Raw genomic sequence first — 10,681 nt, 5'->3', positions numbered from 1 at the left:
TGCAGTGTGTTTCCTTAACTGTTTCACTCAATTCCAGAACACATATGAATTCATGTACAAAGTAAAAAGCATAAAGTTCTCGAGTTTTTAAAACCTGCAGTGGAATGAATTAGTGAAGTTGTGAAGTTTTGTCCCAGAAATTAAAAGAGTGGTTATTTCCCAGCATAGATACTTTCTTTCTCACAAACAGCTTTATACCACAACTACACTTAAACAACTTCCTAGTACACAAATGCATGTTACTGAATATTACACCTCTTTATTTACTGATGGACCAAAAAAAGCTAAAGAACAAATAAATGTTAGGCTTCAGCAGTGGAAGAAAACTGAAATGACATCAAATGCAGCAGAGTAACACACAATTCTCTAGTTTCTAGAGAGTTAGGGTTGAAAGCAGCCATTCTATAACTTTGGAACACTGACACAAGATTTTGCAGCATTGAATTCTGCTTGATATCCAATGGAAACCAGCCACTAAAATTTGGAAATGAATTAATAACATGAAGCAGCTCTATGCAGGTACATCAATTTGTACATCAAGGTTATAAAAATACTTCTTCCAAGGGAGTGCTATAAATGTGGAATTTATAAAACAAAGCAATATGCATAAAATATAGTTGCATATTCTTGATATTCTGTTAGAAGCAACCCTACCCACCTTGAAACAGATGTACAATGAATAAATGTCTAAAGAGCAGCACTTCAGAATTTCAGCCACTGTTCCTTGTGCTTGGTCCAGAATATGCACTGCAGTGATACAGGAAAAGAGTTAATAATTAATATTAAGTTATGAGAGATGACCCAGATTTTGCTTCTTTTCGTTTTCTGAAGTTAATTGAAAATAGTAATGATAATATTGTTATATACTTAATTATTGCCTCCACTGCCAATGCAAGGATGTCAGTAATGGTAATTCAACACAAATATAAACTCCTAAGAAGTTTAAAAAGGCAAATATTTCTACTTCATTAAGTAAACCCACAAGCATTTGACATTCCTGTGAGCTAAATTTTCTACAAAATCTAGACTTTAAACTGTTATGATTTGGAACTGGCCCATGCCAACCAGCAGAGAGTCTAGGAGGCAAAGTTTGGAAGTGAAAGAGTAAGTACTACTTCATGTGCACAAGGTATCTCGGACAAATTGGGGCATCCTGAATGGAGATGCAGAAGCACAGGGCTCTGGTACCTTTAAAGCACACAGGTAAACATTAATGATTTGACTAATCACTAATACCCACCACACCAATTACTGATCATAGGAAAACTTCTTGAGATTACTTCTCCTATTTCTTTTATCTTTTCACAAGTATGGGCTGGCTGATGAACTGGTTCATTTTGCTGACAAGTCTATAGCTTTTAATAATTTTAGGTTTGGTATTTATTCCTGCTAGGAGTTATAAACTCTCACTGATTCCATAACTGCACATTGGTGTGGCAGACTCCACAGACTGCAAACAAAAGTGAGGAATTAGTATCTTTATAGCCTTTTATTTGTACAGCTGGCAAGTGTCTGGTAATGAATGTTAATGATTATGTTGCTTGTGCACTCAGCTTCAGGCTGTGGTGAAGCCTCTATTACCTTATCTTATACAATCATGGAATCATTAGGGTTGGAAAATGCCTCCAAGATATTTAGTCCAGCCTTTCATCAAGCACCTCCATGCCAACTAAACCACAGCACTGAGTGCCACATGTCATGTCCTGTCATTTCTTGGGACACCTCCAGCAATGGTGACTCCACAGCTTCCTTGGGCAGCCTGTTCAAATGCTTGACAGCACTTTCTATGAAGAAATTATTCCTGATGGCCAACCTGAACCTCCCCTCGTGCAGCTTGAGGCCATTTCCTCTCATCCTGTCTCTGGTTGCCTGGGAGAAGAAAGCAGCCACCTTTCTGTAACCTCCTTTCAGGCAGCTGTAGAGTGTGATAGGGTCTCCCCTGAGCCTCCTTTCCTCCAGGCTGCTCATCAGACCTGTGCTCCAGGCCCTTCACCACCTCAGTTGTCTTCTCTGGACGCACTGCAGCATCTCAAAGTCTTCCATGGACTGGGGGGCTCAGAGCTGGACACAGGATTTGAGGTAAGGCCTCACCAGTGCTGGGTACAGAGGGACAATCTCTTCCCTGGTCCTGCTGGCCACACTATCCCTGATAAAAGCCAGGATGCCCTTGGCCTTCTTGGCCACCTGGGCACATGCTGGTTCTTGGTCAGCTGCTGTCAGCCAGCACCCCAAGTCCTTTTCTGCTGGGTCCCCATCTTCAGGAATTACTGAATAACCTGGAGAACTTTATTGCCATCCAGGTAATAGGAGAACATGCGAGAGTTGAGTTTGTTTGGTTTTGCTCACCTTCACAGATTGTTACTGACATGGTGTTCCCCACCCAGGTAAAGGGAACAGATTTCAGAGTTGAGCTCACTGCACTGTCTAATGTAAGGTGAAATTGTCACCTATACAACTGGCACCCCTGGTCTCGCTGCCAAGCATGAGCAGCTGAACAGTGACAGCGCCTGGAACCGCGGCTTCGCGCCCCAGCTCTGTCGGATGGCATTGGTGGGCTGAAGTTCAGCTGCTGTTGTTGATACCAAAGAAAGGTGTTTTATCTTCACACTTCTCTTCTTCATTAATAACGAGTGCAAATGACTGTGTCGGAGTGGGTGTGGCTTTATTCCCAGATTTCTCATTTTCAGGTGGTAGTTCTCCATTTTCTTTCCCTGAGATTTGTTTGAAATTTGTAAATACAAGTGGTGCCTTAAGTTTTAGCTTTCATGTTTTTCAGATTCTGCGCTGCCTAGGGTGTAGCTCTGAGCTTCATATTAAGTGTCAGTAAGTTCTCTTCACAAGGTAGGTAGACAAAACAATCCCTTTCCAGCTTGAGACCAAGGACAACCATTACAATTTTCAGGCCCAAAAGGTATAAACAATGGAGAACTGAACAGAGCAACAAGGAGGATGGAACTTCGTAACCTGAAGCTATAATTGGACAATTAACCGTAATATGCAAATGGTCCAAAACTTATAAAAGTGAGAGACCTCATGACCGGTCCAAAATGTGACCATTTTGGGTCCATCTTGGGTGTAGCCCTGGGTAGGCTCTTGTGCTGCCCAAGGTGTATCCATTGAGGCCTCTTAATAAATACCTCCTTTATTTATAGTCTTTGTTCCAGGTTCAGCCTCTCTAGACATCACAAGATGTCATGGCTACTATCAAGTAATCAACCTATTATGTCCAAAAAGACCCATTTTTTAAACACAACTTCCTGCAAAACTTTTAAAATTTTAGAAAATATTTAGAAAATTTTAGAAAATACTGAGACCTCAGGGCCAGGAAAGCCCTGAAGGGAGTGTTGTCCTTGCTAGCTGTATCTTTCCCGAGGTAAATGCAAAAAGGTCTTCAAAGTCCAGATGAATAGGTACCCATTTGAGATAGAAAAATTGTCCTGTGTAGTTATTAGACAAGTAATAATGTTCCTTAATCAGAAGGTTTAAGACCAAATTCCCGTAAGGGAGAAAAGCATTGCGTTCAGTGGCTGCACCACAGGTTCCCACTGCCTGTAGTCCTGGGTGGAATGGAGCTGCACAGAGCACAGAAAGATTGAACTGCAGGATTCAGGGGTTTCTTCATTAAACATCATAAAGTACACTTATAAAATATCATTGGGGATGTCTCAGGGATGCATATAATGTACACTGACTTTCTCACTTCCAGCTGAAGTGTTTGGTGTTCACCTGATTTGGTGACATTTTGATTCACATGTGCGTCTGATAGGGATTTGGACTGAAACTTTTATCATCTTCTGAGGTTAGTAAGCATCTTCTTATTTTTTACTTAACTATGAGGATATTTTATACACAGCTGAATGCCCTAAAATGTAATTTAATATATCACTAACAGGACAGTCTATCAGCATTTAATTTTCCTCTTTTTATTACATCTCCACGATAACAAGTAAGTGGTATCTCGTGTGTGAGGTTTTCTTTGTGTATATGACCACAGAGAGTAGTAGCCACTGTAGGCACTGAGATCTGGGAAATGCTAATGTTAGATTTTCTGAAGCAGCAGTTTCTGTCCACATTTCTGGCACTAATTCCCCAACATAGGATATCTTGTATGCCTCCTTCTTCAGTCACACTGGAATGCCACATGAGTTACATTTAACAGTACACAGGCAAATTACATCCGAACAGCATAAAATTAACATATAAACTTATTAGTTGTTAATGAAAGAACAAGATTCATTGTATCATCTTTGCTTTTTTCTTTAGTGGGGTTGATATGGTCTCTTGCTGGCTTTAAAAATTAATTGATGCTTCATCCAAAACTAAATAGGTACCAATCCATATTCATTCAGCAGAGAAAGGCTTCTTTATGGAGGAAAAATCCTTTGAATTCAACCTAATAAAAACCCAGGCACCTGATTCAGGATGTCTGTGGACCCTGAAAGTTATCATTACACAGACGTTCTGTTCCTACTAAGAAAACATCTGCTGCTTTGCCCATTGTCAAAGAAAGTTCCTAGGATGCTCCAGAATGGACCTTTCTCTTCTAACACATGTGTTTCTTCTCTTGCAGTGTTTCCCAAAAGAGTATGTGCTGATGTGGCTCAATGTGATGAAATGTGATTATTTCATTGTACACACAAGGAGAAAATGGGACCTTGTGTATGTTAAACAGTGAAAAAGGAGGTGGTGCTATTTCTACTCCCTTTGCATTAAGACAAAACCCTAGGTAAACATCTTCCAAAAGTATATATTTAATGATTAGAGAAGCATTTACAGTATTTGCAGCCAGGTCTCCAGAAAAGATGTAGCCAGTTCCTGAACAAAAAGGGTGGTATCTGTTGTCTGGCAATTCTTCTTTTGATATGTATCATTTACTGGCTTTATCCCAAACAGGGCTGTGCCCTGTCATTAAATGGCCTGTGAAATAATTCTGTGTGGGAGGCGGGAGCGGCCTGAGGAGCTTTTCAATCAGGTGCCTCGCGTTGACAAAAACGTCACTGTCTTCACAGCCAACCTCGTGTCACTGCAGTAAGAGGCCACTCAGCTCATGCCCATCAGAGTTTTAAGAGTTGAGTTGCTGGAAGTGTCCAGGACGTCCTGCTGGATAATATTATGATACTGCTTGCTTTCTCTCAGCAGAATGCCCCCATTGGCACCCCTGGTCTCGCTGCCAAGCATGAGCAGCTGAACAATGACAGCGCCTGGAACCGCGGCTTCGCGCCCCAGCTCTGTCGGATGGCATTGGTGGGCTGAAGTTCAGCTGCTGTTGTTGATACCAAAGAAAGGTGTTTTATCTTCACACTTCTCTTCTTCGCTAATAACAACTGCAAATGACTGTGTCGGAGTGGGTGTGGCTTTATTCCCAGATTTCTCATTTTCAGGTGGTAGTTCTCCATTTTCTTTCCCTGAGATTTGTTTGAAATTTGTAAATATTCTTCTAAGTAAACTCTTTTCAATTTCCATGTGAAGATCATCACTTTTAGGTAGGGCAGCAAGATGATGAGAAGTATAAAATAGGAAATCAAATATATATTGCTGTAAAAGAGATGGTGCAAACCTGAAAAAAAAACTTCTCTTGTTGCATTCCATAGGAGAGAAGAATCCACTAGAGTAGCTCATTTTGGCAGCTGTGAGAGGATGCACAAGAAGCACAGATATTTTATCAGAATAGCAGCTCATTTGTAATTGTTTTCCTCTGTGACACAAAGATAAAAGCTGCCTTCAGGCTTCTGTTTCTTCAGAATTCCTTTCATTTTGTTATTGTTAAAAGAATCCTATTATTTCATTTTAGAATAAATTGCAAAAATTTTTATCAAAGACAAAAAAAATTTAAAATTTTTTTTGTTAAATTTTCAGGCTTTTCTTCCTAGGAGAAATACAGTATGATAAAAACAGTGAGAAACAAATGAAACTAAATAAATACACTATTAATTTAATCACATAGAACAGAAATTATTCAGATCTATATTTAAATATTTAAATAGATGTAAAATATAGAGACATTTTAACTTCCTGTAGGCTTTACAAAAAGTTATCACATAATTGAATCATCCAAAGTTAATGAAATATTTTGATTGATTATGGATTTGTAGCATTGGAGGCTATTATGATAAATCAAAAATTTGATGCATGGCTGAAAGTGATTGTCGAGGCTCTATAAAGCATTAATGCAGACAGACTTTGAGATTAAGTGCCCCCTGCCAGCACCTGTCTCTGTAAAGAATACCTGAAACAATTGTCTTAGTCTAGAGCCATACATTTCAAATGGCTTCAGCGGAAGGATCCCGTCCTCCCAGCCTGCACACAGGTAAAGGTATAAACACTGGATCTGTGCACATACTGTAGCTTTGGGTACTTCTTTGTGATTTCCATAATAGCCAGTTTCAAATTTTGGCTTCCTTCAATGAAACAATCCAGAAATTTATCTAAGCCTTAGAGATGCTCCACAGTTTGCAAGGAGAAGAAAATAATCACATGCATCCCTCACACCACGAGCTGCTAACACTCAAGAATACCACCTGGAGAGAAGGGCAAGGTAACTGTGTTCAAGTGCTTTTCTGGTCTCTGAAGGGTTCTCTACATGTATGTGAAAAGGAGATGCAAAAGTATAGTAATTCAGGTTTTTTTCAGATTTTTTTGTGCCAAAACACTATTTAACAGATGCAATGTGTAGCTCACAATCAAACAGCAAAGTTGAACACTTCTTACCATCATCTTTGAAACTGTAGATGCATCTCAGTCCTACAGTCATGTGGTTTTTCTGGTAGATTCTTTATTAGTTTCTTGCTGCTCCACAAAAAATGACAGATTTAGGAGGACTGAAATAATCAGGAATCCTACCTCTGTTCCCATGGAGAATCTGAGGAGAAGCTCACAGGTCCTTGACTTTCTGTTTTCAGTCTTTTCCAGACGAATTGTGTCTTAACACAAAGGAAAATGCAGCAGGACATTCATCTTTCTATTTGATAAGTTAAAAATACTCTGACACTTGTAGCAATGAAGAGACAGCCTATAAAAAGAGATTGGATTTAATAGTTTTAGAATATGCAATCGAAATGCAAAGTAAAAAATTAATTCATGCTCAATTATAATTTAATCTGGATAAAATAGATACTGTATAATCTAAATGTAAATAATGTGTGGTGGATAACCTGTGGCCAGCATCCAAACACTCACTCACATGCTCACCCTACTTCCCCTCTCCTCAGGAGGGCAAGGGGAGAAAATAGGATAAAAGAGTTCATGGGTCAAAGTAAAGGACAGGAAGATCACTTCCTGGATACCATCTAGGACAGAACAAAGCTGGCCAAGATGATTTTAAATGTATTGCTATTTAAAATATATTTGGATAGTGAGAAACAGAAAGAAAAATAAAACCCAATAGCTCCTCTCCATCTTTTCCTGGGCTCAACTTAACTTCTTTTCCTACCCCTTAAGCAGCAGAAGGGGGTTGGGGATTAAGGTCCCTCCCTATTCCTCCTCCTGTTCAAAGAAATCTGCTCCAGTGAGAGCTCTCCAAGGGCCACAGTACCTGCAAGGAATGTCCAGCTGCTGGAGGTTGGGAGAAATAGGGCATTAGTATATTCTATGATAAACTGGTCAGTAGTTTAATGCAGCTCACATGTACCACACAGCTGTAAAACATTAAGAACACAGCAAGTAATAGCTTAGCTCTAACAATCTTCCTTCTTATGTTTTTAGCTCTTTAGAAACTCTGTATTTTGGCATCATAACATATTAAACATCCAGGATCCAAAAAACAAAGTAATGTAAGAAAGAACATGGTCACTATGACATCAGAAGTCGAGAGACATTTCTGTCCCAATTAACTGCTTTACTGTTATTTGAAATATAAGAGTTTCAGCACATGAAATTAAAGAGCAGAAGGTAATTTTCAGTGTTCTAGGTGTACTTCTGTATTGCAGTTTTCTTGATGAAGCTAAAAATATTTTGTCAAAGTGTTTGACTTCTGTTGGTTTTGACAGTGCAGTTCCGCCAGATGAAATCCTAGTTCCACTGTGGAAAGAACAGAAACTTTGAAGAAGACTTTGCTAAGAGGCAGTTAGAATATTTGTTTCAATTTGATTGAGTTATTCCAAGATTAGTAGAAAATTCATGCTGCTAAAGAGAAAGACTACCCGTGTCTTCAAAAATAGTTATTGTTTGTCTTGGTTATGACTTTTTAAAATGCCAAGAAGCTCTCAAAATACAACACTCCTATCAAATTTTTTTTTCACAGAAAAAAGAACAATACTTTAGAAATAAATGCTTACCCACAATAATTACCCATACCATTAAACTAAAACAATTGTAATTATGAAAATTATGTTTCTAAAACCAATTGTGTAGCAAAATGCAGTGTATATTAGGTTGCCTTGGGATACACTGATTATTCAGATGCACACACATTTAGCTACCTTCAGATTTTAAAATTACTTCATATGTGCTAAACTCTCCCCCCCCGCCTCCATAATTAGGTGTTATTAAAAGGAAAAAAGGAAGATGACTGAAAAGGAGTAGAGAAAAGCAGGAAAGGAATTAGAAAAAGAGGTAAAATTAATCTGGTACTGTTTCTCAGCACTCCTATTTATGTTATCTTTTACTTATTTACTTATTTATTTATTAGAATAAATAAGATGCATTTATTTATATACATTTAGTTCTCTATAGACATCTGTAGACTGTCCAACAGTTCAACAAACTCTCATTCTCAACCTCACACTTTGTTTATCTAGATGACTACTTTTATTCTGTATATATATCTGCCAAAGAACTTAAAAACTGCGGAGGACTTTATGTCTCCTCCAGACTTTATGCCTGTTTGTACACTTTGAGAGACTTTTTTTTTTTTTGTAACTATTAGATGTTGATCTACTTGATCTGCTGTGTCAGTAACAGGTAGAGCTCTTGACCTGCTCCATGCTGAGACACACTTCCACATGGCTGCTCAGCTTAGCCAACAGGCTACCTTTGTTTCTCATTATCTCAGGCAATTTCCATTTTCCCTGCCCATTCACAACCTCGTTTCTTCAGTGCATGATTCCAAGGGCCATGAGAAGCCCTGGTCAGTATAGAATTCCATATTCATCAGACACCACTGCCAGGCAGTCTCTGACTCTGGCTTTCAGACATTTATACAATCCCCTCATGGCAGTTTCATCTGCACTGTAGCTCCTTAGCCAGTGATCCTGCCCCAATGGGACAAGCACCCTGTCATCAGATCCCTGTCTACTTGTCCAAAAATGTCAGCACAGTCAATGCTGATCTCCTTATTTCTGGCAAAGCAGTAAGCATCCTCAGTGAGCTTACACTGCTCTTAGGTAGATTTTGGAACTGTTGTACCTTCCATTACAATCACTTTAGCTCCTTTCCTGGGTTTGGCTTTAGAAAGCTGTGTGATCCCTGGGTCAGCCATTATCGCTGCAGACAGAGCTCTGACCACCCTGTTGAATTATTTCTTACCTGTATACTACTTCACTGAACATATTTGACTCTTTAAAGATATTCAGAAGTGCATAACTTAAATAATAATGTAACAATTTAATAGTTTAATTAAATGATTTGCATGTAATAATTTAGAGGCAGAAAGAGGTGCTTGTATTCTAAGCTAAATTCTAAATTCTCTTCTACATCTAAGCAAAGGCAATTTTCCTACATATAGAAGTGTGGGGTTTTTGATGGGAAGGGTTTTCTAGTGATGCCATCTTGTGATCATGGCCAAAAGGACACTGTGTTCAAATAGAGCAATATTTCATTTTAGCTACTTTAGGCTCAGGCAGTGAGTGAACACACAATGTCATCACACCAAACCGATGGCATCGGGTACCAGCCTTTGTCCCATTTCTTTGTTTGACCCAAAACTGTTTCCCCATGGTTAGGTTTTCATCACATGGATCTTCAACAGATAATCCAAACAGAAGGTGCCAAACACAGCTTCCCACAGTTTATGAGGATTAAAACCCCCACAAACTCAGGGGTTGCTGCATATATGGAACTGGCTCTAGAATTTTCTTTGAAAATTATACCTCATTACAGAGCCTTCTGTCCAGATTTATTTAGGAATTTAAACATATCATTTTATGAGAAAAAATAGGTCTTTGCAAGGGTACTACTTCACTACACATAGCCACCTTAAGTATCTGCATTTTCCTTTAATTAACTGTAATTAACATGTAGATAGGGCAGTGTGAAAAATTCAGTTCAAGATCTGGAATCAGCAAGGAGAGAGTTTCTATTTTAACACAAACAAAGAAAAGGTAGCTTAGACAGAGGTTGGAAACATGAGATTCAATATTTGTTAAGAATCTGGATTCTTAACTAAATTTATTGTGGGCACAAGAACCAGAACTGCATCACTTTTCTTTATTAACTTTAGTACTTGGCTAGGTTTTTATTGGAATTGGAATAAATTAGAACAGCTATTTGTATTAGAAATGTTTAGCTAATTTATATTTTATAATTAAAAATTCTGACAATAAGGAGTTACTTTGATCAGTTACAACAAAAATTAACATAAATTATGGATGTTTATGTGTGGGTAGTTCATAAACAACTCATCTGTAGGATTAGTGTCTCCTAATGCCTTATGTGGAGCCCTATAAAAGCTGCAGGATGCTGAAGTCTTTCTTGCCTCATCTCTTGGTTAATCATGAACTTCTGTAATTCAGCTAAAAATGACATT

The 10,681-nt window shown here is 38.5% G+C and overlaps 1 pseudogene; it reads right to left on the bottom strand.

The window, feature by feature from the left end:
- Positions 1-4,543: 4,543 nt before the first annotated feature.
- LOC128811789 (beta-1,3-galactosyltransferase 2-like) lies at positions 4,544-5,688 on the bottom strand (annotated as a pseudogene).
- Between the last annotated feature and the right edge of the window lie 4,993 nt (positions 5,689-10,681).

The sequence above is a fragment of the Vidua macroura genome, chromosome 9 (assembly GCF_024509145.1).
Source record: "Vidua macroura isolate BioBank_ID:100142 chromosome 9, ASM2450914v1, whole genome shotgun sequence".
Classification (NCBI taxonomy): domain Eukaryota; kingdom Metazoa; phylum Chordata; class Aves; order Passeriformes; family Viduidae; genus Vidua; species Vidua macroura.
This window is presented reverse-complemented; position numbering and strand designations above follow the sequence as displayed.